The 26,226-nt window shown below is 35.1% G+C and overlaps 1 long non-coding RNA gene across 1 annotated transcript in view; it reads left to right on the top strand.

The window, feature by feature from the left end:
- The window catches only part of LOC144377586 (uncharacterized), a 95,007-nt gene extending 69,271 nt beyond the window's left edge, over positions 1-25,736 (top strand). Inside the window, exons 2-3 of the long non-coding RNA XR_013438577.1 lie at positions 633-906; positions 25,539-25,736. This is a non-coding gene — a long non-coding RNA (uncharacterized LOC144377586). The remainder of the gene's footprint in view (positions 1-632; positions 907-25,538) is intronic.
- The last annotated feature ends 490 nt before the right edge of the window (positions 25,737-26,226 follow it).

Genomic DNA, 26,226 nt, shown 5'->3' with positions numbered 1-26,226 from the left:
TTTCAGTGACTGCACATGCCCCAGAATCATCTCAGAGCTCTTGCTTCTTTTCACTTGCTCATGGGGCTTCGACTTCCAGGTGCTTTCTCATCCTCAGCCAGGCCAAGCCGTTCTCGCCTGTGAGCTTTGTTCAATCTCCATGGATTGTTTTTAGACTGACTTTTAAATGTCATCCTTCCAAACTCTTAGTTCAAATTTATTCTCAAATAGCCCTCCAAGATAATACTTTATGTAATTTCTCATCTAAACATATTCTATAACATATTTTACCACTCAATTTATTTCTTTTAAATATTTATCTGAATTTTAGTAGTATCTGTCACTGTTTCTCCTGCCCTTTCTTTCTTTCTTTCTTTTTCTTTCTTTCTTTCTTTCTTTCTTTCTTTCTTTCTTTCTTTCTTTCTTTCTTTCTTTCTTTCTTCTTTCTTTTTTTCTTTTCTTTTCTCTTTCTTTCTTTCTTTCTTTCTTTCTTTCTTTCTTTCTTTCTTTCTTTCTTTCTTTCTTTCTTTCTTTCTTTCTTTCTTTCTTTCTTTCTTTCTTTCTTTCATGTCTTCTTCCACTAGGGCTATAATAAGTTTTATGGTAACAATAATCTTATTTGTTTTGTTCTCTGTCATATCTTCTGCCTTTAGGACAGTGCCTGGCACCGAGAAAACATTTTGGTCGAAGTACTGAATAAGGAGATGAATGCATAAATAAATGAAGCTCATGATTAACACAGAAGAAACATGGGGTTGGCAGGAATACTCAAGGAAGCAGTGATCCAGAGCACAACAGCAAAGGTTTGGTCTGAGGAAGACAATGCCAAGAACTGAAGTGTATCAATCACAGTGGAGGGAAGAGTATGCAAGTAGATGTGCAGCTCAAGCCTTAAGATCCAGCATGGCATAGCCAATGAACTCCCAGGTGATAAACTAATTCTGCTCATGCAAGAACCTAAGGGCATGTTAGGGACCATTAGTGCACTGTGAATAAGGCACTTAAATATTGATCTTGATTCAGGTCTGTACTTAGATGCTTGTTGTTTAAAATTACAGTAGGATCTCTGCAATATATGACTTACTTTATGATTATCAACAGCTGAACCTCAATGTTGTAGCAATATTACAATCAATTTTCTCTAATTAAAAGATTTATTGAGTGAAACGTCTTTTTTTTAGCTCCCAATATTGTTGAGCACTTTCTGAATAATCACCTATGTAGAATCCAGGGTTTAATGCCATATTTTCAGAACGTTTTTGCTTGGAGATACCACAAGGTTAGCTTTAGGAAAAAACTTGGAAAGTCATCAAACAATTATCTTTCAATATTTAAGAGTAGTAACATTATTATATGTACTTATAAAAATATGTTTAGGGTAAATGAAGAGTTGTTTTTTTAACTGAAAAAAAATTAAATACTTCTTTATATCAATAAATGTAGCCCTTTTGCTTCTTGCCAGTAATCCTAAAAGTTGGCTCTCTATATCTGTCTGTGAACACGAGTGAGTCCAGGAACATCCTGGAGCAATCTTTTCCTCCAGTGTAAGAGGGGGATAACATCATAATACTCTTCCCACACAGCTAGTATGTGGATCACATGAGATGATGTGCATCATGCATCCTAAATTTATGACTAAAGCATACTATGTTATTACAAATTTGATGAACATTACAAATAAAAATATTCTGAACTGCCCACCTAGATTCCATATTGAAATCCCCAACAGAAGTTTTCATGGGAGAAAATTGTAGCCTGCCTCAAATCTTTAAGTTGAGAGAATTGCACCTGTATACCTGAAGTTAACTTACTATAGTGAGAGTTCAAATAGTGTCACAAAAATAAATTTTGTAAATAAGACAACATTCACTGGCTTTTAGTACAAATACTCCAGCTATAGATCATTTTTTATAAAAAAAGAGTATCTTAATTTTTGAAGGAGAGTGGGATAATATAATAGCTATATGCATGCAACACATACACAAGAAAAATATATTGACAACATACCACATCATCTCCAGTATCATGAAACTAATCTAGTGTTAATAAACTAGTGAGATCCTTTGTAGAAACTCTCAAAGCTTCTATTTTTCCATGGGAAGAGACCATGTACTACCTCTGACTTCCAGTTATGTTGTCAAACACTTGAATTCCAATTTCCCAGATGATGGCAGCATTCATGGAAGTAGAAGTTGGGCTGTCTGATTCCTTGATTCCCCAGAGTCTGAATCAGTGCCTTGTACTATGATATGGATTAGGGATACTGATGCTAATATCTAGTCAAACAGATGAAACACATTTGTTAGGTCTGTTTTGTTTCTGGGGTGCTCCAATATGTTGTCAAAGAAGATCCCTTGCATCTGAGCTTACCTTGGCTTGGCATGCACTTCAGAGGTGAACTAAAGATGCTATCAGCCATGCTTTTTCATTTTGCTTTATTACAGTTATTCTTGGAATATCCATAGCTGCTGAGATATATTAATCTTGCAGGCATGTTTTAATAGAACTTTCTTCATCTCTGCCTTACCTGAGGGGAAATGAGTTGTAACAAGAGCATATATTTATTTTCAAAATGAATTTCAGAAGGAAAACTTTTATTTTGGGATGCATATAATTTCATTCACAATGTACCTGATAATGTGCAAAATGCCATTTCACATATCCTATTAGAAAAATAAACTCAGGCAAATGGAGCAGAAGGTGATTTGCAGAAAGAAACTTATTACAAAACTGCTTAGTGCTTAGGAATAGTCTTTTAAGGCAACTTCATTTCTTTCTAGATTTAGGAAATAAAGCAAATTACCATTAATTTCAGTTTATTATGCTACAATTTCCCCCCCATTTTTCATCAATAAAATAGTTCATGTTAATTTTACAAAATGTGGAAAGTACTGAAAACATTAAGAAGAGACTGGTCATAGCTTGTAATCCACTTCCACTCCTCCATCTGGAGATTGATTAACACTCTGAGGTTTAGGCTTTTTGCTTGTGAGCATATATGTGAGTAAAACAAAGTACATTCACAATTTGAACATGGTTCTGCAACCTATTTACTTTTTACGATGTCATCACAGCACAGAACCCAGCCTGCTTTATGCCAGGAACTGTGCTAAGCACTTTTCCTTTGCTTTGTTCACGTGATCATTTTAACTGTGATTCTGGTACTGCAATCACATCATTCAGATTTCACAGATGAGCAAACTGAGGCACAGATAAAATCACACAACTTGGAATCAGTTTCCTCATTGACAAAATGCAGTTAGATTTTAGGTATTTGAAAGGTTCTGAGAGGCAAGCAAAGGATCAAGCAAACCACTTGATAATGATGGGTTTAACATATGATATCATGTTGTTAACATTATTATTGTTACTATTATTGTGATAGTAGGATAGTTATTCACAATTTTATCTCTAGTATTTCATACAGCTTCTAATATATAGTAGTTACCTGAAAATATATATCACAAGAATGATCTATAATGCCATTTTCCAAATGCCAATAGATGATTCGTAGTTGATGACTAAGTTATTGAATGGTTGATTCATGCTTGAGTTTTTTCTTCAGTGAAATGTTGCTTCTTTTTTTCTTGTTTCTAATAGAGTCTTTCTTACCAAGATTCAGCCATGTAGAAAATAACAAGTGAGATGTTATTCAAATCTCTTACTCTGTCCTGTGATTGATGCAGGAAAGTGCTTAAGCCATGACAACTGATCAGGATGCCAAGAGGCATCCCAAGAGGGCTGGTTTTCCTCACTCCCTCCTTTCTTTCCTTTCTCTTTCTCCCTTCTTTTTTCCCTCCCTCTCTCCCTCCCTCTCTATTTCTTTCTTTTTCTCTTTTCTTCATGTTCCCAATCCCATTCTAGTAATAAGCATGTATTTATTGTAAGTAATTGATTAGGTGTTATTGAAACATTGCACTTCAAGAGTAGATCACTGCTTTCTTTAAAATCATGTAGTGATTTCCTTTTTAGTTTTTATTTGTTTTAATTAGTTACACATGACAGTAAAATAATCTTGACATAACATACATTTGAATCAGATGGGATATAATTTCTCATTTTTTGAGTGTACTGGTTGCAGAATCACATTGGTCATGCAGTCACGTATATACATACAGCAATAATCATGTCTATTTTATTCTGATGTCTTTCTTTCCCCCCTTCCCCTCCCCTCCCCTCCCATCACTTCTCTCTACCCAATCTAATGTGACTTACTTCTTTTTTTGTTTGTTTGTTTTTAATTCCTCACATCTTCATACCTGAATTCTGTATAATGAAGAGAGTCTCCTTCCCTCTTCCATGCAATTCCCCTTCTCCCTCCCTTTCCCTCCCACCTCTTTTCCCTATCTAGAGATAATTTTCTTCTCATACTCTTCCTTCCTACCCCACGTAGTGATTTGTTAAAATTGAAGATGACTTCTTTGCCAATAAATGGTGTGTCCTATTGAGAGATGACAGATAGGATTGTGAGTCAAGGTGCATGAAAATATCAGTGCCTCAAGTGTGGCAACAATCCTCATTAATAAGTACATGAATTAGAGACTTTAAAATGTGTTTTCAGTTTCTTGCCAGTGTAATCATGCACAATAGAAATAGAAAGAATCTATAGCAAAATGGGCAGAATAGATCCATCAAAAGGTATCATTCAGAGGGACTAAATTTGATCATCATTTAGAAAATACACTGCTAAGCTTATTGCCTGTATAAATACCAATTTTAGCCAATAGGCTGATTTATAATGGAGTATTAGTAGCTGAATGGGATCTTAAAATGGAAATGCTGAATCCCAGAAAAGAACATGAATGATGATGATGATGCCTTGACATAAATACAACAAAGACATCAATCACTCTGTAATCAAAAAGTACACATTACTTTCAATTTCATCATTATCCCCACTGCTTATTGGATTGATCAGTTGTATAAGTGCACAGAAAAAAAATAAGATTTTTTGAAAATACTATGATACACATACACACACATATTTTGCATAATGTAAAAATCCTCAGTTTTAGGACTGAATGTTTGTGAATAAATTAATTTGTTCCTTAATTGTAAATTGTATCTACCAAAACCCCAGACAATATTCTTCTATCACAAAAGTACCTGTTTTAAATTTTGTTACTTTCTTTAATCATAGCTGCTTAGCTAGCTCTACTACTGCTACTTGTAACTGAAGTTTTAATTGAATCTTTCATAGGTCCATTCTGTGAATACAAGTTAAACTTCATAGGAATAAGGCTAGCCAATAGACTTGAATTCCAGAAGTCATTTTAAAAGCAGGAACAAAATAATCACCCAGGCTGTAAATGTGTTATTATAGTTTAATGGCTTTGATTTGGAAAGCATATGTGGAATTAAAAATAAAATAAAATAAGTAAAATGTAATCCCTATAGGAAAAAAGTTAACTTAATTAAAGGAAAATGAGATAAAATGGGAAGTGAGAGAAAGTATGTTTTTCATATATTAAATATTTCCAATTAGAAGAAAGGAAAGATAATTAATATTTACTGAGGATCTATTAAGTATGTCAATCTGTGTATTACATATTTATATATCATCTCACTTGTATAGTTTATATATAGTGCTTAATCTCATTCTCAGAAAACTTCTATTATTTATCCAAGGAAAAATATGTAGTGGTATTAGTTTTAACCTCAAAATTCAAAATCAACTAAAAAATTGAAGAATAAAATTCTACCTTATTTTAATTAATTCAACAAATATATTACATGCCTGCACTATGCTTGTCTCCTTTTTAAAGGATTGGGGGAAGAGAAATAGATCTATAAAACTTACCCAGATAATAATACATACCCCAGCCATATTAACCTTGATTTTCCCACTTCTTTTGCAAAAATGATTTATCCACCTTGATTGATAAAGAACTTCTCTGTTCATTTCAATTTCAATGCAGTATGCACTGTATGTTTTCAGGGTTTTATTTAAGAAATTGCAGAAGTAGTGTGGTAGGCAAAACTCTAGGATGATCCCTGAGATTCTGGGCTATTCTGTACATTCTACTAATTCTACTTTATACATATGCTGGATTCTGTGTCTTTGTTTGCATTAATTTATAGAACACAAGTTAACTTTTAAAGGCAGATTATCTGAGCCCTTACAACCACATGACTTAATCACAGGAACCCTCATATCTGGGTCTAGAAGTCAGAAATAGATCACGTAATATTATGGTGCGAATCTTGATTATCCTTCAAAGTTCATGTGCCAAAGGCTTGGTCTCTCAGGAGGAGATAAAACCTTTCGGAGGCCTAGTGTAGGGAGTTGGGTATCAGCCTTCCATTCTTCTTCTTTCTGCTTGCTGGCCCTCATGAGGTGAGCATCTTTTTCTAACTGAATGCTTCTTACCATGATGTTGTGACTAGACAAAGGTCCAGGCAGTATGGTCAAGGGACTATGGGCTGAACCTCTGACTCTGTGAGCCAAAATAAATCTTTCTTCCTTTTTAGTTGGTTTTTTCAGGCATCTTGTCATAGTTATGAAAAGCTGACTAACACCAAGAAACTGAAGTATAAAAAGGATTCAGTGTACCCTGGTTGGCTTGAGTGTGGAGGAAGTCCCATGGCAGGATGGGCAGGCAAATCTAGGAGCTAAAGGTGACCCTTAGCTAACAGCCAACAGGAAACAGGGTCCTTGGTCCTATACCACTGGACTGGAGTCTTTCAACATTGCAATGAACCTGGAAGCACACTGTTCATCCCCAGAACCTCCAGATGAGGATGGTGCTCACAACATACCTTTACTTCAACCTCGAAATTACCTGCAGCAGAATGAGTTGTATTTCTCCAGACTTTACAGAGATGATGAGATAATAGATTTCTCTTGTTTTAGGTCAACAGAGTGGTGGTAATTTATTATAGAGAAATAGAAAATGAATATAAGCAATAATGGCAAATGTTAAAACAAGATGTACTAGAAAATTAAAGAGATTTTTTATATACTTCCCTGTGTTTTTATTGTAGTTTATGATTTTAAAGAAGTTGAAGTTGTAACATTAATTGGAAATGTTTATAAACTTCATTAATAGAGAACTCAAGCATACATTAAAATTTTGGATGAAGAGATCATGCATATTATATCCCCCTTCCCTGCTGTCTCTGTCTCCATGGCAGAGTGCCATCTTGTCTCCTTATGATTGTTTGACCTGATAATCCCTCTAGGTTCAAGTTCAAGTTTCAGTTTAGATTTTCTTCTGTGACATTTGAATGGTATATACCTTGTGTTAAAAAAATCAAGTGCCTCTTTGAAAAAAATCTACAATAATGCATAGGTAATATTTTCAGATATTAATATGTGGCAAATATCTCATTGGGGAAAGAATCAGGAAGTCTGAACAAAAATGGTGAAGCTCCAGGAGAAGGAGAATGAACTGGGAGAAACAGCCTCATAATGATAATGACTGAGACTGAGTTAGGAAGAAATAGGGCAAGTGGGAAATAATTAGCCATTCATAAACAATTTTAGAGGCCTCCAAATGAAGAACCCAGAAAGGATAAAGAGGCAGTGACTGAAGAAAAAAAAAACACTATTAAGTTTAATGATGTGAAAATGGTCATAAACAAATTGTGGGATGATTTCAGAAGGAAAACCAGGTCAACAAGAGGCTATAATTCTTGAGTTTTCCCAAAATTTAATTTTAGAGGGGAGTAGTATGCTTACCCTTTTTTCCTGCATGCACCATAAACTCAATTAAAGTAAATGGGAGATAGGGGCAGCATTTCTAAATCACAACCTTTTTGAGGCTAATTATTTTGCACTAAATTGTTGAACAGAAACATTTTCCTGGTTTGGTAATAAGCATAATAACATCCTTACGCACATTATATTAGATTTCAAAAAACATTTATGAAACTCTTTCTTCCAGAACAAATTTTTGCAACTAGTCTAAGTTGAGGAAAGATGTGAATTACCCTCTATGCCTAGCAAGTATATTCGTTGTGATAGAATTGGTACCAACCTTCTTAAAGTTATAAAATGCTTATTCTGAGATATCTTGTCTTCTGCTATAACTTGTCCTAAAACTATAAGTGCCTATTCTGGGATACCTCTAGGTCATTGCCTTCTATAAGGTTGGTCAGTTGGATGGATGACCTCCATGAGTCCAACTACATCATGCATAAAAGATTGTGACTTTTTAATTCTAACTATTAACCACTCAGGTTCTTGAAAGCTCTGTAAATCAGTTCAGGGAAACTTCTAAATAGGCCTTTCATTCCTTAAATATTTATTAGCAATGTTTGTGTTCTTGGCACCTAGGTAAGGGTCATGCTAGAGAAGAGCTTCTGTAAGCATTTGTTTAATAAACAAACACCTCTGAAGTGTTGGGCACTTAATTGGTTCTGATAATACAGTGACAGACAATTGATATAATATTACATTGATACATTTATGGCAATAATAATTCAAGTGTGCATGTATGTTTACACACACACACACACACACATGCATGAACTACCATTTATGGAATCTTGTTACTTATCAACAAAATGGGACATGTATTTTATCTTTCCTGGTGGCATTTTACTTTAAGGACGTATGAGTAAATGTCGGAGCAGGGAAGGTTGTCTTAGCAGGCAAGAAGTCATTCTAGATTTCAGTTTTTTTTTTTTGTTTTTTTTTTTTTTGGACCATGCAGCAAGCCTGTTAAGGAACAAAACCAAGCTCAGTATTTTTTAAGGATAAGACCCAAAATTTAGAAATCCACCTTTTCTAGAGTTACTTCTTTGTATTTTTTAAGGGAGAAGTTCCAGTTAGACTGGTTTATCATCATCCAGCAGTGAACATAATTGTTGAGCATGTTTTGAGCTAAAGAAGCTCATAGAAATTTGGGTTTCTCATGACCTTTTAGTGTTTCACCTTGCATATCAAGTCACATAAATACCCATACATTGTTTGCATAATTCAATAATAATGTATTTAACTGCAAAAATCCTTTGCTTTGACAGAAAGGTACCCACACCACACCAATTGCTATAGCCAGAGGAGACATAGCAGGAGTACCTGAGTCAGCTCAGTGCTCTGTGTTCTGCAATGTTTGAAATAAATACTGTGTGTAAACCTATCAGTAACTGAACAACAATCATGAGATAATTTGAAGCCAATAACTCAATCAATAACTATTGCAAACTGAGAAGAAAAATAAGAAAAAAAGGCATGGAAATCTCTCTCTGAAGAAGTGGGAGTAAATTCAATATCTCATAAAGGTTATGCAAATAGCATATATAAATATATATGCACACACATCTGTATGTACATACGTACACACCTGTGTACCTATGTATACACATATGCAAATATATAGATGTATGTATATATGTAATTATGCCTATGAATAAAGTATGTGAGAAAAGTATGAGAAACGCAACTTGTTTGAACAGGAGAGTGTGCGACCCAGTGAAAGATATTTAAATGAAAATTTAAAAATGAAACCAAACCATGTGAGCATCTTCTGTTAGATTCTTCCCACTGGCTGTCATTTGTTGGGACTGAATGTCCCAAAGAAAGCCACTAAAGAAGGCTAAGATACAGAGGGAATCTATGCCATCATTTCTTCATGTGATCTTGATCCAGAACAGTACCCCTTTTTTTCCTCTGATTATTGCTTGTTTTCCTTTCCTTGGTCAGGTTTCCAAGCCCAGAGTTTACCCACACTTTATTTGCTGAGGGGAACTCTTCACTGGAGGGGGTGTCTTCACTTCATAAAAGTGTTGTGAAGAGTCCCCCCAGGCCTGTGCTCGGTGATAGCAATCCCACCCCATGAGGCAAAGCTCATTCTCCCTCAGCCAATGTCACTCTACTTTTCTTATGATTCTTGAAAACATGGGGGCAGAACCTCAGCTTCCAGGTTAGTTATGATGTTAATGTAGCTCCTAGTAAACTCCCTTCCACCATGATGGAACTCTCCAGGAGGGACATTTGGAGTCACAATGAAGGTGAAAAATAAAGGTGGATATAACAAGGTATATCCCACTGCTCCCATTTGGTGTCTGGCTTTGTATCAGGATGCAAAGGCAAGGATATACACATCCTGTAAAACAGGACTTCAGGTTTCCTAGAAAAAGATTCACAGATGGTAGCATACTGGATGTGTTTTCACAATTTTGTTCAAAACATTATCATACAAGTTCCAAATATATTGATAAAAAGTTAAAATATAACTGTACAGTGAACATTTATAGATTTATCTCCTCAATTTTATATTTTGCCACACTGTTTTGTCACATATCTATCCATCTGTCTAGCAATCCATCAATCTATCCTATTTTTGATGCATTTAATAAATTACAGATATCTGTATACTTTCCCTAAATACTTTAGTGTGAACATACCTACAGCTCAATAATTCTTCACTTTTTAAAATTTTGATATAAAATAAAGACAAGGTAATGTATAAGTCTTCAGTGTACATTTGCTGGTTTTGACAAATGCGCACATCTGTGCAACTTATATCCTGTCATAACCTCAGAAAAATTTGCTTACACCTCATTCCTGTCAATCTTCAGCCCTTCCCCTGCCCAAAAGCCAGCATTCTAATTACTTGACACCACACTTCACTTCCAGACCATCGTATTAATGGAATGCTACTGTATGCACTGTCTTTGGAAGCTTTCCTCCAACCAGCATGAAGATCTGAGATGTAGTCCCCATGTTGCTTCTATGAGTAGTCAGTTTCTTCTTATGATTAAGGTGTATTTCACTGCATGAATGAGTTGCATTGTATGTAGTCTTTTGTTAATAATTCCTAGGCAGGTTCCAGTTTCAGGAATGGCTGAAGTAATTATCCTATAATTTTATATCCTGTCCAAGAAAGTATGAGAGTTCTAGTTGCTTCACATTCTCACTGACATTTGGTGTCATCCGTAATTTAAAAATTTAGCCATTTAGAATGAGCCATTTCATGTGTTTTGTATTTTCACAACAGATGGTATTTGTCTGTGTGTGTGTGTGTGTGTGTGTGTGTGTGTGTGTGTGTGTGTTTCAATTTTTATGTCTTCTTTGGTGAAGAAACTTTTGCCTGTTTTTAAACTTGGTGACTTCTTATTACTGAGTCCCAGGAATTCTTTATTTATTCTGGATGTGATCCTTTGTTGGGTACATGGATTTGTAGCTGGATTGTCTTAAAAGGGTCAGTATGTCATACCATAAGTCTAGCCATTGCTGAATTTTAGAACTCTTGCTAAGGTAAGCACACCCCTTGTCATTAGCCTACTGTCTCACTTCTTGTGCTAGATACTTAGTTCCTTTGCCCTCAGAAACCCACAAACAGAACTTTGTAGCTTCCTTTGTTAGTTGGGTAAAAAGAAAAAAATCTAAATAGCAACCAACCTCCATGTTTATTATTTTAATTGTAGTGATGACTTCATAACTATATACATATGTCCAGACATATCCTTTAAATTTATACAATAAGTATGTTCAGGACTTTTGTGTCTGAAAAATGAAAATTAAAACAAAATGGGTGAAAAGGTCAGATTAAAAAATCAATCTCATATTTTACAGTTTACAGGTCCTTTCAAATACATTATTTCACTTGATACTCATGGATAACCCTTTAAGTGAGGTTATTAGGTTCATTTTACAGGCACATAAACTCATCCTTAGCTTAAAGTTCTTTATTTTAGACTATTTGATAAACTGATACTATACTTTACCCTACAAGGCACCCAAGTTGAAATGCATCCTAGTGGTCAGTGTGAGAACTAGGGATGGATGATCAGCATCTTACCATCTTCCTGGTTAATGGAGACACCAAAGTTGAGCCCCACTGGTGAGTTACTAATCCTGCATTTCCAAGTTCTGCTAAAGAATCTATTTTGTGTCCTATTTCTATGAAATCAAGTTCTGATTTAGGAAATGATTTATGAAACTTATGGCAGCTCAATTTTGTAAAAGAATATAGTCAAAAGTCAACCTAAGCTGGTCAACTTCACTTATAGTCACAGTATTTTGAGGCTTTTTACATGCTGAAAAAGGGTAATTTGGGTTATCTCCTCAAGGTGTATTTTTAGAAAAGGCTTTGCAGATGATATGCAGGAGACATTTGTAAGATAAAATTGTTCTCATGGCATGAATCAGCTTATTGTAGTTCATCTCCTTTAAGATAATGGGTTCTTTTCCTTTGTTGGATTTATTTTAACACATGAAACCATTTTCAAAAGTGAATGTCAATATGAAAAATTACTCTCTCCATGTGTTCAGTAATGGAAGGGAAGCTCACAAATGCACCATCAGCAAATATCCAAGGGTTTCTCTCATTAAGCCTTCCCATTGCATCTGAGCAGGTGAAATGATTAGACGACTTAATTCCTACTTCTAATTCCATTTCCATAGGAGCTTTAAATATTTACCAATGCTTAGGAATCTTGTGGATTTGTAATCTTTGATGAATCAGTTATATATTTTGAATTACCACAAAAGTGCCCTATAGAACAATCATCTTTCACATCTTCCCCCTCCTTCCCTGACCAGGCCCACTGAAAGTAGGTTAGTTAAAGTAGATCAAACGTAAGTTTAAATAATTGAAACTGGGCTCCCCCTGGGAGCAGCTGAAATACCATTGTAAAGCCAGCAATGTGTTTGAGAAGAAAATCCTTCTGTGGCTTAGTTTTTCATTTTTAAAAAGTATTTTATTATTTTTCTTTACCACTTTTCTCAACCAATGCCTTATACACTGTACTCAAAAACCATCTATGAATTGAATTTAAATTTGTTATTTCTTGGAGACTCAGAATAATCTTTTTTTTTTATTTCTCAACTTCTTGAAGCATTCAGAATATTGGATTATTGTTTTATATTGTAATCCTAAACTGGAGTGGGTGGACAGAAGTAAAGGGGTCTGTGACCCTGGGTAAAAAAATTCTCTTTCTGCATGAGTGATTTTTAATTGGAAATTAAAATATGCTTCTACTGTGAATATAAGACTCCCCCCAAGATAGTAATGCTGTGTTCCTAAACATTGGCCACTACTAGAAATCACAGATATTTTAAAATCATCAGTTTGAAGATATTTTGAAATACCATTTATGTTCATCATTATTTCAAAATTATTGGACTCTGTGCTGGATTATTAAAATGTTTTTATTAGTGAAAGATGATGATATATAATATTGGGGTTTATTCTGACATAAGCATACAATCATGGGGTATAATTTGCTCCACTTCACTCTCCAGTACTTCCCCTTTCCCTCTCCTCCCTCCTTCTGATTCCCTTCCTCTAATCTACTGGTCTATTTTTATTTACTACATTCATAGGAAATCATGTACATTAGAATGTCAGATAATTGATTTTAATTGCTTTAATCATGCTTTTATAGAATCAGTTTCCATTTTTTATGTATGTTATTTTATGGATTTGAAAATGACTGGGGCTGGATCCTGTGGCTGTGTGAGCTGGAGGGAGAACTAACTCTCAGGTGTGAAGGAGCACTGAGTTGGCAGGTACAGGATTGTCATTTCCACTGGTCCCGGAGCAATTTCTTAAATTTTGTGCCCTTAGTGTCTTATTTGCCTTTACCTGTTCCAACTCCTGTCTTTGAAAATATCATGTCAAGAGGGATTCCTGTCTTCCTCCCTCATAAAGTCTGCTATACGTAGAAGACTTGTATGGTATTTGGGAAAAGTGTAGGACACTAAGTCCAGAGAAATGTGGTTTTGCTCAACTTCCTCTGTGACTTTGAGAGAAAAAACATCAGCCCAGAACAGGCACTGTGGCCAAGAGTTCTGGTACAAGATAAGCTGCAAGACAAGAGGAGGCCACTGTGACAAAGATCAGGGGAGGTTGTGAAATGCACTATGACACAAACTATGAAAAGAACTTCTACAAGGGCATGCAAGATTGACCCAACATTTTATGAACATCCTGTAGAAGTAGGTTTGTCCTGTTCTAATGCCTGAAGTTTGTAACTACGACTTTTGGAGATTATTCACTGGCCTTAATCCATAAGGAGCTGTGGGAACCCTGGCAAACAGGCAACTTTCTGTGGCTGGTAGCTGAAGAGGAAGTCAGAGAGGTTTAAAGCATGAAAGGGACTTTGTGCATGGTTGCTGGCTTGAAGAAGGAAGGTAAGCAAGGAATATGGGTGATATCTATCTGGGAGAGACTCCAGTTGACAGCCAACAAGAAAATATGGGTCTCAATTCCATAACTGCAAGGATCGGAAATCTCCACCAGCTGAAGTAGGCTTGGAAACAGACTTCTCCCCAGAATATCCATGTGAGAAGTCAGCCATGGCCGATACCTAAAGAACCCAGGTCTGTGCCAGACTTCTGACTGAAAGAACTGTGAGCTAATAGATGGGTGCTGTTTTAACCCACTATTTTTTTTTCTAATTTTTTTACAGCAATAAAAAATGAATAGAGAAGTGATCCATTGAAAAGTGGGGAGAAATGGAGCATATATGTTGACTCAATGGTATTATTAAGTAAAACCCTCTGTCAGACCAAAGGGTTGTATCACAGACTATCTCAAATCCCGTCTCTCTGTTCTTCTTAAAAGTTTTCTTTTCATAATTCCTATTGAATTTCTATGAAATGAATAGTATACAAATAGATAAGTCTAACTCTGAAGCTAGCAATCTTTCATTAGGAAGTGATGTTTTCAGATTTAAGACATCAGAAAAGTTAAAAATTGATTTTTTTTCCTTTAATATGGTTCCCTTTGCTACAGTTACAACTTTTCAAGATAACTGAGATTCTCTGAAAAATCTTAAAGGATATGAATTATATCATATTCATCTTTACAATTTAAAAAATCATTTTAATCTTTGTAACACAGTAGGCACTCACATATATTGATTTCCAGTAGGAACAGAACAAAATTCTGGGAATTTAGTGACCAACTGCATCTTTGACAAGACAGCTTACTGTCTTAAAGTCACAGTGTCACCTGGAATGACATGTATTCATTATGCATATTCAAGCAATCCCACATACCAGTATGGAAAACCGCAGACAAAAGAAACCTATGATAACTCATTGTTATGGTTTGCTTCTGGAAAGTCCCTCAAAGGCTCCTGTGTGTTAAAGGTTTGGTCCCCAGTGCAGCCATGTTCAGATGTGGGGCTTTTGAGAAGTGGTTGAATCCTCAGGGCATTGACAAAATCATCAGATTAACAATTTTATGGCATTAATGGGAGGTGGTGAAAAGTGTAATTGGTGGGATCTAATTAAGGAATGTGTCCTTGGTGTATGTTCTGGGAGATTATTTCTGGTCCCTACATTTTTCCTGTCCCCTCCCCACCCCCTGCTTCCCATCTGGCTTGAGGTAAGCAGCTGGGTTCTGCCACACCTCAGCCAGGATGTTCTACCTTATCTCAGTCCCAAAGCAGTGGACACAGCCAACCATAGCCTGAAAGCTTTGAAACCATGTGCCAAAATAAATCTTCCCTTCCCTTGTTTTTTTTTTTTTTTTTTTTTTTTTTTTTGGTATTTTATCACAGTGACCACAAAACTGACTAATACACTCACAAATGCAAAAATTGGTATGTAGGATTGCTGACTAATGTTATAACAAGAATATGACATTTAAATTCAAAACTGACTTGTGTTTAATCTCTTCTCAACTACATAAAAACTCTGAGGTCTTGGGGAAATTACTTAACTATTCTGAACCCTGGTTTCTGCATCTGTAACACAAGCATAATTAAAATAATTTTTCCAAATGGTTGATATGAATATCAAATATGATCACTTGTATAAAACCTCTGCTTGTTCACTATAATCATAAAAATATTAATATTCTTTCAAGAGTTTTATTTTTTTAATTAAAAAAAATTAACCCCTATGTAAAACAAAAAGTTGTACTATTAGTAGGGTACAATATAATGTTTTGATACATGCATACTTTGCATGATGTTTAAATTAGGTTAAATGTACCTATCATATCAAACATTAATCAATTCAGTATGGTGAAAACACACAACCTTGTTTTTGAAATGTATAGTATATTGTTATTATCTATAATTGCCCTGCAGCTTAAAAGAACTTCTTGCTCCTGACTATAACTTTGTATCCTTTGATCAACCTTCCCCCATCTGTCTTGATAGTTATTATAAATTACAAAAATCAAACACATTTACATTAAAAACTGGTATTTTCAAGGCACCATGAGACTGAATCCCAGGCAAATGTTATTGGAATATTGATTTTTTTCCTAACTGATGGCATTCCTTGTTTTTTAAAGGAATGATTTTTAAAAACTCTCAAGCAGCCTTTGATACACACATCCCATGCCATCTGTTGACTCAGTGATTTCAAGTCTATAATGCTGTCTTATCTCCCTTTTCTTCAGGCTGCATCTCAGCTTTTACCTTTGTCATCACCCTCACAAGAGCCATGCTAGTTTAGCTGATAAGCACAGTTTGCTTTACACAAATACTTTTGAAATCAATCAGGCCTGTGCTATTCCTATTTCAGTGGAACTTAGTCTCATAGGAAAGATGATATGCAGCTGAATTTAAGAAAAAGGAAATAAGTAAAACATACCAATGATAACATTGTCTGTGTTTCTGAGTCATCAATGAAATCATTGGAAGAGTTCCATGGTTGTTTGCAACAATGAGAAGTCTGACCCCAAGTGTGTAATACAGATTAAAGACTTTGCTCTATAGCCTGACAACCCAAAAATATCTGAGAAAATAGAAAAAGCAGAAATGTTTACTTTGCAAAGTACAGTAATACCCCCTAACACTTGCACTAACAACCTAACATATAAGCACACTCAGTTTAAACAAAATCTTCTTAAAGAACCAAATGGATGAATCCTTGATCACAGTATTCAGTATTCAGTCATTCATCATTGAATTCTTTGTTGGTTATATTTTTCTCTTAAGTTTAAGATCTTGCACTTTTGTAAAGAGTCATAAAACTCCTTGCAATACAAGAACATGCCAAGAACAAGTGTGAGAATACTTAACTGCCTTGTACATCAGTCTCCAATAGAATAGAGTTACTTTGTACCATATCTCAAAGAAAATAGAAACTCAATGATAGTCACAAATGTTTTCAGCATAAATATTTGAATTAATAGGTATAATGTGTAAATATTCAGACACCTTATTATCCATAAGGAAGTAGCTTTCCTGAATTAAACTGAAATTATAGGACTAATTTGTCATTGTTTTACAAAAAGTTGACAAATTCTCAAGAGATAGGTTAAATTTTATGGGGCTCAGTTTCCTTATTAATAACTTTTACTAAATTTCTTTATTGTTGCTTAAAACTCAAAATTTTAAAGTTGAGAGTATACTTTTTTGCCAAAATATATTTTATATAGGAGGATTCTTATAAGAAAAAAATACTTTATAGTTGTAAGTAGACAACAGCCAGTCTGTTGCTAGACCTTCCTGTAGAGAACAAGGTCATTTACACTTAATGCTTTACTTTTATTAAGATAAATAACTTACGTGCTCTTTGGTTGTAAACATTTTTTTCCTGTGGATTTTTCTTTCCTTCTAAAAATGTATCAAATATAATCTTAACAAAAGTACAAATATTCATGTCAATCAATCAATCACAGCTATGTGTGGTTAAGAAAAAGAAAACTGCATAAAAACTATTTTCAAGAATGAGGCGGAATTGTGGGATGAGTCCACTGAAATACTCTAAAAGCCACAATCCAGTTAGGGCTGCAGGTAGTTTGTTCATATACAAGCTGCCTGGTGCCCCCGTCTTTGTGTTGGCTTATTTCTCAGACCGCTGTGTCACATATGTACGTAATTGTGAGGTGGGTGCAGACAGGAACCACAGCCATGGCGTCTCATTCTCATCCTGTGGAGAGGGCACTGCCTGACCAGAGCTTCAAAAACTGCCTGTGTTTCCCCCTGATTTACTCCTAACTCAGTCTCTGTGAGCAAGGGAAGAACATATGCTAACTGGCAAAGGCTCATTATAAGGTCCAGCATCCATGGCATAGATGTTGGGATTACCCAATTTGAGTTTAATCGAATCCATCCATTGCTACACAATGGCAAATGGCAAGTTTTCCCAAGAAATCTCTCCTTAGTGTTAGGAAGGGAGAAGAGGGAGAATAACTACAGCTCTATGCAACTGGGGAGACTGAATATGTCAGTGTATATTCAAACATATTCACTGTACAATTAGAATAACATTATTTTGTGTTTTCTGATAGAATTTTCCAAAATAAATATGAAACATAAATTTTAAAAAATGAGAAAAAGATTTAAGTCTAGATATCCTAGGCTCAGTGTAAGAGGAAAAGTTCATAACGTTTAAAAATTGTATAGAAAAAGTCCATAAAAATAAAATTACTATAAATGAGCAAAAATAGTTTTAATAAAAATTAGAAATTAATAATCCTTCAAAATCAAAAATTTTTACACAACAACTAAACCAAAATATACCTTGTAGTAGACACAGTGGGTGACCCACCCCTTTATTCTTGGCACATGCTTTTGGGGTGAAGCCAGTGCCTGCTGTTCTTCCTTGAGCATGCCTCTGTTCAGCTGTGGTGCACTGGAAGTGCCAGAGTTAGTCCCCAGTCTTCCCACCTCACTACAGTATGACAGGTGTCAACTTGGAAGTATCCTCACCCACGTGGGATAATTTGGAGTGTGAACCTACTGAAAAACAGACACTTCATTAATTCCTTTATCTTTATCATTTCACTGTCCTTCTCTCTGATCGGTATTTCCTAGGATTATCACCCAGAACTTCTGTTTCCACTCACTTGAACTTTCAGGGAAAGTTTCTAGAGAGTAATGAAAACCTGTGCTTTGTAGCAAATCAGATGAAATTGGAAGAAGTTATGTGATATGAAGCATACCAGAAAAAGAAAGACCAGTACTACATGTTCTGCCTCATATCTAGAAGTTGAAAAAGAAAGAAAAAGAAGAAAAGTTGACCCTAGTGTAGAAGAGTGACCACTAGAAGTTGGGATGGGTGGATCAAATGAGGCTGGGTTTGATCAGTGCATACTGCAGGCATGGACAGAACAATGACTGAACTCCATTCGTACATGCTAATTAAAAACTTAAAAAGAAACTTAAAAAGAACCCAAATAATACACACTTAGATAATTAATTTACTTTCAAAAATTTTAAAAGAGATTTTAAATGTTTCACCACAAAATGTCATGAATGGATGAATACATTAACTAGCCTAATTTAATCATTCCATCTTATAAATATGCATCGAAACACCATGTTGTACCTGATGAGTGTATACAATATTTATCAATTAAAAATTAAATTTTGGGATTGGGGTTGTGGCTCAGTGGTAGAGTGCTCGCCTAGCATGGGTGAGGTCCTGGGTTTGGTCCTCAACACCACATAAAAATAAATAAGTAAAATAAAAGTATTGTGTTCAACTACAACTAAAAAAATATTTTAAAAATTAAATTTGAAAAATGCATGATATGCCAGGTGTGGTGACTCACACCTGTAATCCCAGCAGCTCAGAAGGCTGAGGCTGGAGGATTGTGAGTTCAAAACCAGCCTTAGCAACTTAGTGAGGCCCTAAGCAACTCAGCAAGACCTTGTCTCGACATAAAATTTATACTTCTTAAATTATTCCATGAGATAGAAAGGAAGGAATCCTTTCAAACTCATTCTATGAAGCTAATATCATCCTGATACCAAAATCAGACAGAGACACATCAAGGAAAGAAAATTTCAGACCAACATACTTGATGAACACTGATGCAAAAAGTCTCAATAAAATTTTGGCAAATCACATACAAAAACACATTAAAAAAATAATGCACCATGGTCAAGTGGGTTTATTCCAGGGACACAAAGTTGGTTAAACATATGGAAATCAATAAATATAATTAATTACATTAATAGATTTAAATATAAGAATCATATGATTATATCAATTGATGCAGAGAAAGCATTTGACAAAATACAGCATTCTTTCATGTTTAAAACACTAGAAAAACTGGGGATAGTAGGAACATACCTCAACATTGTAAAAGCTATCTATGCTAAACCCAAGTCCAACATAATTCTAAAAGGGAGAAAAAATTGGGAGCATTTCCTGTAAAAAATGGAACAAGACAGGGATACTCTCTTTCACCACTTCTATTCAACATAGTCCTTGAAAATCTACCCAGAGAAATTCGAAAGATGAAAGAAATTAAAGGGATACAAATAGGAAAAGAATAACTCAACCTATAATTATTTGCTGACAACATGATTCTGTACTTAGAGGATCCAAAAACCTCTACAAGAAAAACTTCTAGAATTAATTAATAAATTCAGTAAAGTAGCAGGATATAAAATCAATACCCATAAATCAAATGAATTTCCATACCTGTGATGAATCCTCTGAAAGAGAAATTAGGAAACCTATCCCATTCACAATAGACACACACACACACACACACACACACACACACACACACACACTTTTGAATCAACTTAAAAAAAAGAGGTGAAAGTCCTCTACAATGAAAACTACAGAGCACTAGAGAAAAAATTTGAAGAAGACCTTAAAAGAAGGAAAGACCTCCTGTGCTCTTGGATAGGCAAAATTAATATTGTCAAAATGGCTATACTACCCAAAGCATTGTACAGATTAAATGTGATTCCAATTAAAATCGCATCATTATTCCTTATAGAAATAGAAAATCACGAAATTCATTTGGAAAAATAAGAGACCTAGATTGCCAAAGCAATCCTTAGCAAGAAAAGTGAAGCAGGAGGCATCACAATACCAGATCTTAAACTATACTACAGAGCAATAGTAACAAAAACAGCATGTATTGGGACCAAAATAGACATGTAGACCAATTGTATAGAATGGAAGACATAGAAAAACACATAAATACAGTTATCTCATACTATACAAAGGCACCAAAAACATACATTAGAGAAAAGATAGCCTTTTCAACATATGGTGCCAGGAGAACTTGAAATCTATATGTAGCAAAATAAAAATGAAAATAAACACTCAAAGTGCATCAAGAACTTAGGAATTAGTCCAGAGACCCTGTGCCTAACAAAGGAAAAAGTGGTCCCAAATCTACATCGCATTGGATTAGGCCCCAACTTCCTTATCAAGACTCCTAAAGTACAAGAAATAAAATAAATAATTAATAAATGGGATGGACTCAAACTAGAAATCTTCCTCTCAGCAAAAGAAGCAATCAATGAGGTGAAGAGAGAGCCTACATTTTGGGAGCAAAATTTTGCCACACACATGTCAGATACAGCACTCATCTCCAGAATATATAAAGAACTCAAAAAACTTAACACCAAAGAAACAAACAACCCAATCAATAAATGGGCTAAGGAGCTGAACAGACACTTCTCAGAAGAAGTACATTTGATCAACAAATATATGAAAAAAAATGTTCAATATCTCTAGTAATTAGAGAAATGCAAATAAAAACTACTCTCACACGAATCAGAATGGCAGCTATCAAGAATATAGACAACAATAAATGTTGGTAAGGATGTAGGGGCAAAGGCACGCTCAAACATTGCTGGTGGGACTTCAAATTGGTGCAACCAATCTGGAAAGCAGGATAAAGATTCCTTAGAAAACTTGGAATTGAACCACCATTTGACCCAGCTATCCCACTCCTCCATCTATACCCAAAGGACTTAAAATCAGCATACTATAGTAACACAGCCACATCAATGTTTATAGCAGCTTAATTCACAATAGCTAAAGGAGAAACAACCTAGATGCCCTTTAATAGGTGAATGGAAAAAGAAACTGTAATATATATATACACAATGGAATATTATTCATCATTAAAATGGAACAAAATCATGGAATTTGCATGTAAATGGATGGAGTTGGAGAATATCATGCTAAGCCAATCCCAAAAAATCAAAGGCAGAATCTTCTCTCTGATAAGTGGATGCTGATCCATAATGGGGGGTAACATGGGAAAAATGGAGGAACTTTGATGAGGCAAAGGGGAGGTAGGGATGAGAAGGGGGCATGGAGGTAGGAAAGATGGTGGAATGAGATGTATATCATTACTCTAGGTATACATATGACTGTACATATGGTGTAATCCAACATAAATACAACCAGAGAAATGAAAAGTTGTGCTGCAATTGTGTACAATGAATCAAAATGCATTCTGCTGTCATATACACCTAATTAAGTAAATTAATTAAACCTGCATTCAAGCTCTCAGTGTGTTAGTTATGACAAGAATGGAGGAGCTGAGGCTAATGAAGCAGTAGACAGGCTTCCTGCATTCATCTACCTTTCTCCTCTGTCCTCTTGATTCCCATGTTGCACATCCACCAAAGCACTGGCTCTGAGGTTCACAGTTGCTTTAGTCTTGGCATCTCCTTCTTTCCACCTGCTTCTGCATCTTGTCTGTCTTGGACTACATATTGTGTTTCTGCCATTGGTCTGGCATTGGCCTACCTATTCTTTTCCCTAGGCCTCACTTGGATCCCACTTTTAGCTTTCAGTGTCACTCTTCCCACCATCAAAAGGTGACAATTTATATTCTGTGACATTTTGTATCTCAGACTATTGGACCATTTGCTAGAATACACTACCAGGATCCAAGTCCAAATTTCATGTGTTGATTTTACTATTTCAAAATTAATGCCATAAGTGATAGTGGGGAGGGGTGCAGTGAGTGATGACAAAATGTGGAAGGGTCTTTTAATGCATGTATTTCTCAGATTATGAAAAGTAAGTTTTTCTCAAACACTGGACATTGGCTTCACATTCTTTCAGATATTCATTCTAAACTATGAAAATCATCCATAAATGGACAATTATAGCCTGTACCAGGGCACTCTGTCCCTGTTCCTGTATTGAGTACTGCTCCATTATTATCAGGATTTAATGACATTATGCATGAAACACTGTTTTGCATATTTTGGATCCACACAAAAATGTGTCTTATTATGCTTTATATATTACAGAGCTAGCATGGTGATTTACTTTTCCAAGCTGGAGACTAAACAACTTTTCATAAGGCTGTAAATTGAGTAGAGATACCACTTATTTTTATTCAAATAATTACTAATGCCCTTGATATCATTCTTGTTCTTTTGCACAAAATAGACTAATAACACTTAGCAAACGTCTTCATTCCATCTGGTATATTAAAACCTACAAAGACCCACTGTTTTTCATTATAAGAAGAGGGAAATCATTAGAAATCACCAGTGATATGTATAGTTAATTGAATTGCTGGTCTAAAACAATATTACTAATAAACAAGTAAATGGCACATAGTAAAAGTTAACTCATTATATGCAGACTATAATTATAAGGCATGATAAATCACATGCAGAGGTTATCTCTACCATTAAGCAAATAACTGTCTCACTCAGGGCTGATTCGCTAAAATACTATCTGGAAAACCAATAAATATTCATTATTCATATTAAACAAAAAATTCTGCCAGGGGAAATTATCTATTTCAAGGTCACCTGTATTGAAGGAGCAAAGAAGCAGCAGCATGGATATACTTTTCAGGTCCTTGTTAAACCATGAGGTTTTTGATCTTTGGCAAATTCCTGACTCTGTCCCATTTAGAAAGTACAATTTGGATTCAGTGACTCCTACTTCATAAACATGTTGTAGTCATAAAGTGCAAATAGCTCAGTAAAAATACTGAGTAAACATGAAGTTTATTTAAACATAATGCTTTAATAGTTCATTATTTCTAGTACTTTAAAAATATTTTATTTGAGACATAAACATTAAATATTTCTCAAAGCATTTTCAATCTAAGAAGCCACTCCAATCATATAGTCATATCACAAGTTAATAGAAAACAACTAAATGTATATACAGTGAACCTCACATATTGAAACGTAAAATCAAATGCAGACATTGGGCACATGGAGACATTTAAGTCAGTACAACACACTTTTAGAATGGAAATTGCCTAAAGTTCAATCCCACAAATTCATCGCTAATCCAAAGAGGTTGGTTAAATATATGAGTAACATAGTTTTCTACACACTTTATGTAGTGTTAAATGTGGACAGATTATTTTACATATAATGAAACTAAATTTCATCTTAAATGGCGGCAATAAATCCAAATATATGTTTAATTTCACAATGCATTTATTTTCTCTTTTAACTACCTATGATAGGAAGGTAATGTCCTTTGGGTCCGATGTGTTCATAAGGATACAAATCCATTCTTGGAACCCAACTCCCTGACACCTCTCTGGACAGAATTCCAGCAGCAGTTCTGATCATTAGCTGCAGTGGCATCTATAAATTGTGGTTTGATGACATTTCTGCACATCCCTCTGGTGCCAAAATAACGTGGCAGGTGGCCAATTGAGCAAGCAGTAGTGAGTCCCTCCAGTGTGTTGCTGCCACAAGTACTCTTGTCATTTTGAAATCAGGAACTTGGCAGAATTTCATTTTCCTATTTGAAGAGCTCAGGAAGGTTTTGATGTATGTTTAAAAGTTCCCATAATTGGTGTCCTGAGAATGATATAAACTTCAGATTTTTATTTCTGAATATCATTTGTTGTAAAATAATTAACAAAAAGGTGACATTACAAAAAAAGTACTTCTGAGTTACACACACACACACACACAATGTGCATTCCTATCATGTGTTAGTGATTTTCATGGTATGGAATAAATTTTTGCAGAAAAGTAGAAGCCATACCCACTGTTTAAGGAAAACTAATTTTTATGCTAAAATATATATGGGCAAAATCTGTATGTTTTCCTTTCTTCAATCACTGCTCAGGACATGGATTATAAAACAGGGAGTTGGCATATGTTTTTTTTTTTAGACATGAGTATGAGTGCCTTCCAGCAAATGAAGCAATAGTCTGGGTGATAAAGTGTCACAAAATAGAATTGGTTGCCACTGAGCTGTGAGAGGAGTGATATTGAAAACTGGATGAGATTCAAGCCAATCACAGGAGAGCGAACAGGTAGGAAGATGCTGGAAGTCACAGCACTATAACTCAGGAAAAGTCAAACAGAGAAGCAGGCCAAGAGAAAAGGTGGCATGACTTAGGCAATGATGGGCATCAGAGCCACAGCCCTGGGGGCAGTACATTTCAGAGCCAAGAGGAAGGCAAAGGAGAAAAGTTGAGGAACCATGGGACTCTTTCACTTCTTCCTCACCCCTACCTCCTCCACTGGAATCAGATCCCTCTAATGTAACTAAGCCTCAGACTTTGTGCTTAGGTTCCCCTAGTCTGTGATTATATGCTTAGCATAAACTATGCCATAAATCAAACTCTATTTTAATTAACGTAATTCAATTCAGTGAATAAATGAATAAAGTAATAAAATTGGACCCGGTGAGCAAAAAGGCATACATATTAGGGAGCTGTATCTTTTGCCAATTTTCTTTCTTTTCCTTTTTTAAAATAAACATCATCTCATCAATTTGTATTCTCCTCAGCAGAGTAGGAAGGATTCTCTCAGTATAGCTTTTATAATGTTGAGGATTAGTTTTTGATCTTGAGCTATCTGATAAATAACAAATAAAAAAACCAGTTCTTCCTTTAATGTTCATTTTTTTTATTTGAGGCAAATTTCATGCTGATAGATTTTATTGTTATAATATTTTGTTGTTAATGCATCTTATTTTGTTTTTCTAGGAGCTGCTTTGAGACCAAGATATGAGAACAAGAGATTAATCTGGTTGCTGATCCTGGAAAATGCTGGTAGGGAATGGGGACATGAAGTGAGAATGGGGAAGAGAAGAAGGTGCATTTTTGAGCAGATCTTCAGAATGAGTTTGAGGATTTTCATCCAATTTTGGAACTGAGAACTTCAAAGTTAGTCCACACACAAGACAGGAGCACTGGCATAATCACACAATGTTATTATTCCTTGGCGGGTGGGCAGCGGGGCAGGGGGGTACAGTTGAGGAAGGTGACTGATTTTTCCTAATACTTCCTGCCCACTACCAGGTGCAATGGAGAAAGGCCCTGGACAAAGAGACAGGTGCTGGTTTCTGGAACTGTTCACATTTCACTGAAATGGTGGGCTGAGGATAGGGCAAGGCACAAAAGGTGGCAATTGAAAGAGCGTTTGTTGTTATTTCATTATCTGTAAGTGAAAGCATTTTAACATGAAGTTTATGAATTTTCATTATTTTTTCTACAAATAAATTTTCGACTTGGTATTTGATCTTTTATTTTTTATACAATTAAATGTAAAATTTAAAAATATTACAGTAATATTTCCTAGTAGTTTATGTATTACTTTGCTCTTTAGTTTCTTCTCTCTAGAGCTCTATTAAATATTCATCTATATTTTGAATCAACTTTTTAAAAACACTTA

The sequence above is a fragment of the Ictidomys tridecemlineatus genome, chromosome 5, assembly GCF_052094955.1.
Source record: "Ictidomys tridecemlineatus isolate mIctTri1 chromosome 5, mIctTri1.hap1, whole genome shotgun sequence".
In the NCBI taxonomy this organism is placed as follows: Eukaryota; Metazoa; Chordata; class Mammalia; order Rodentia; family Sciuridae; genus Ictidomys; species Ictidomys tridecemlineatus.
This window is presented reverse-complemented; position numbering and strand designations above follow the sequence as displayed.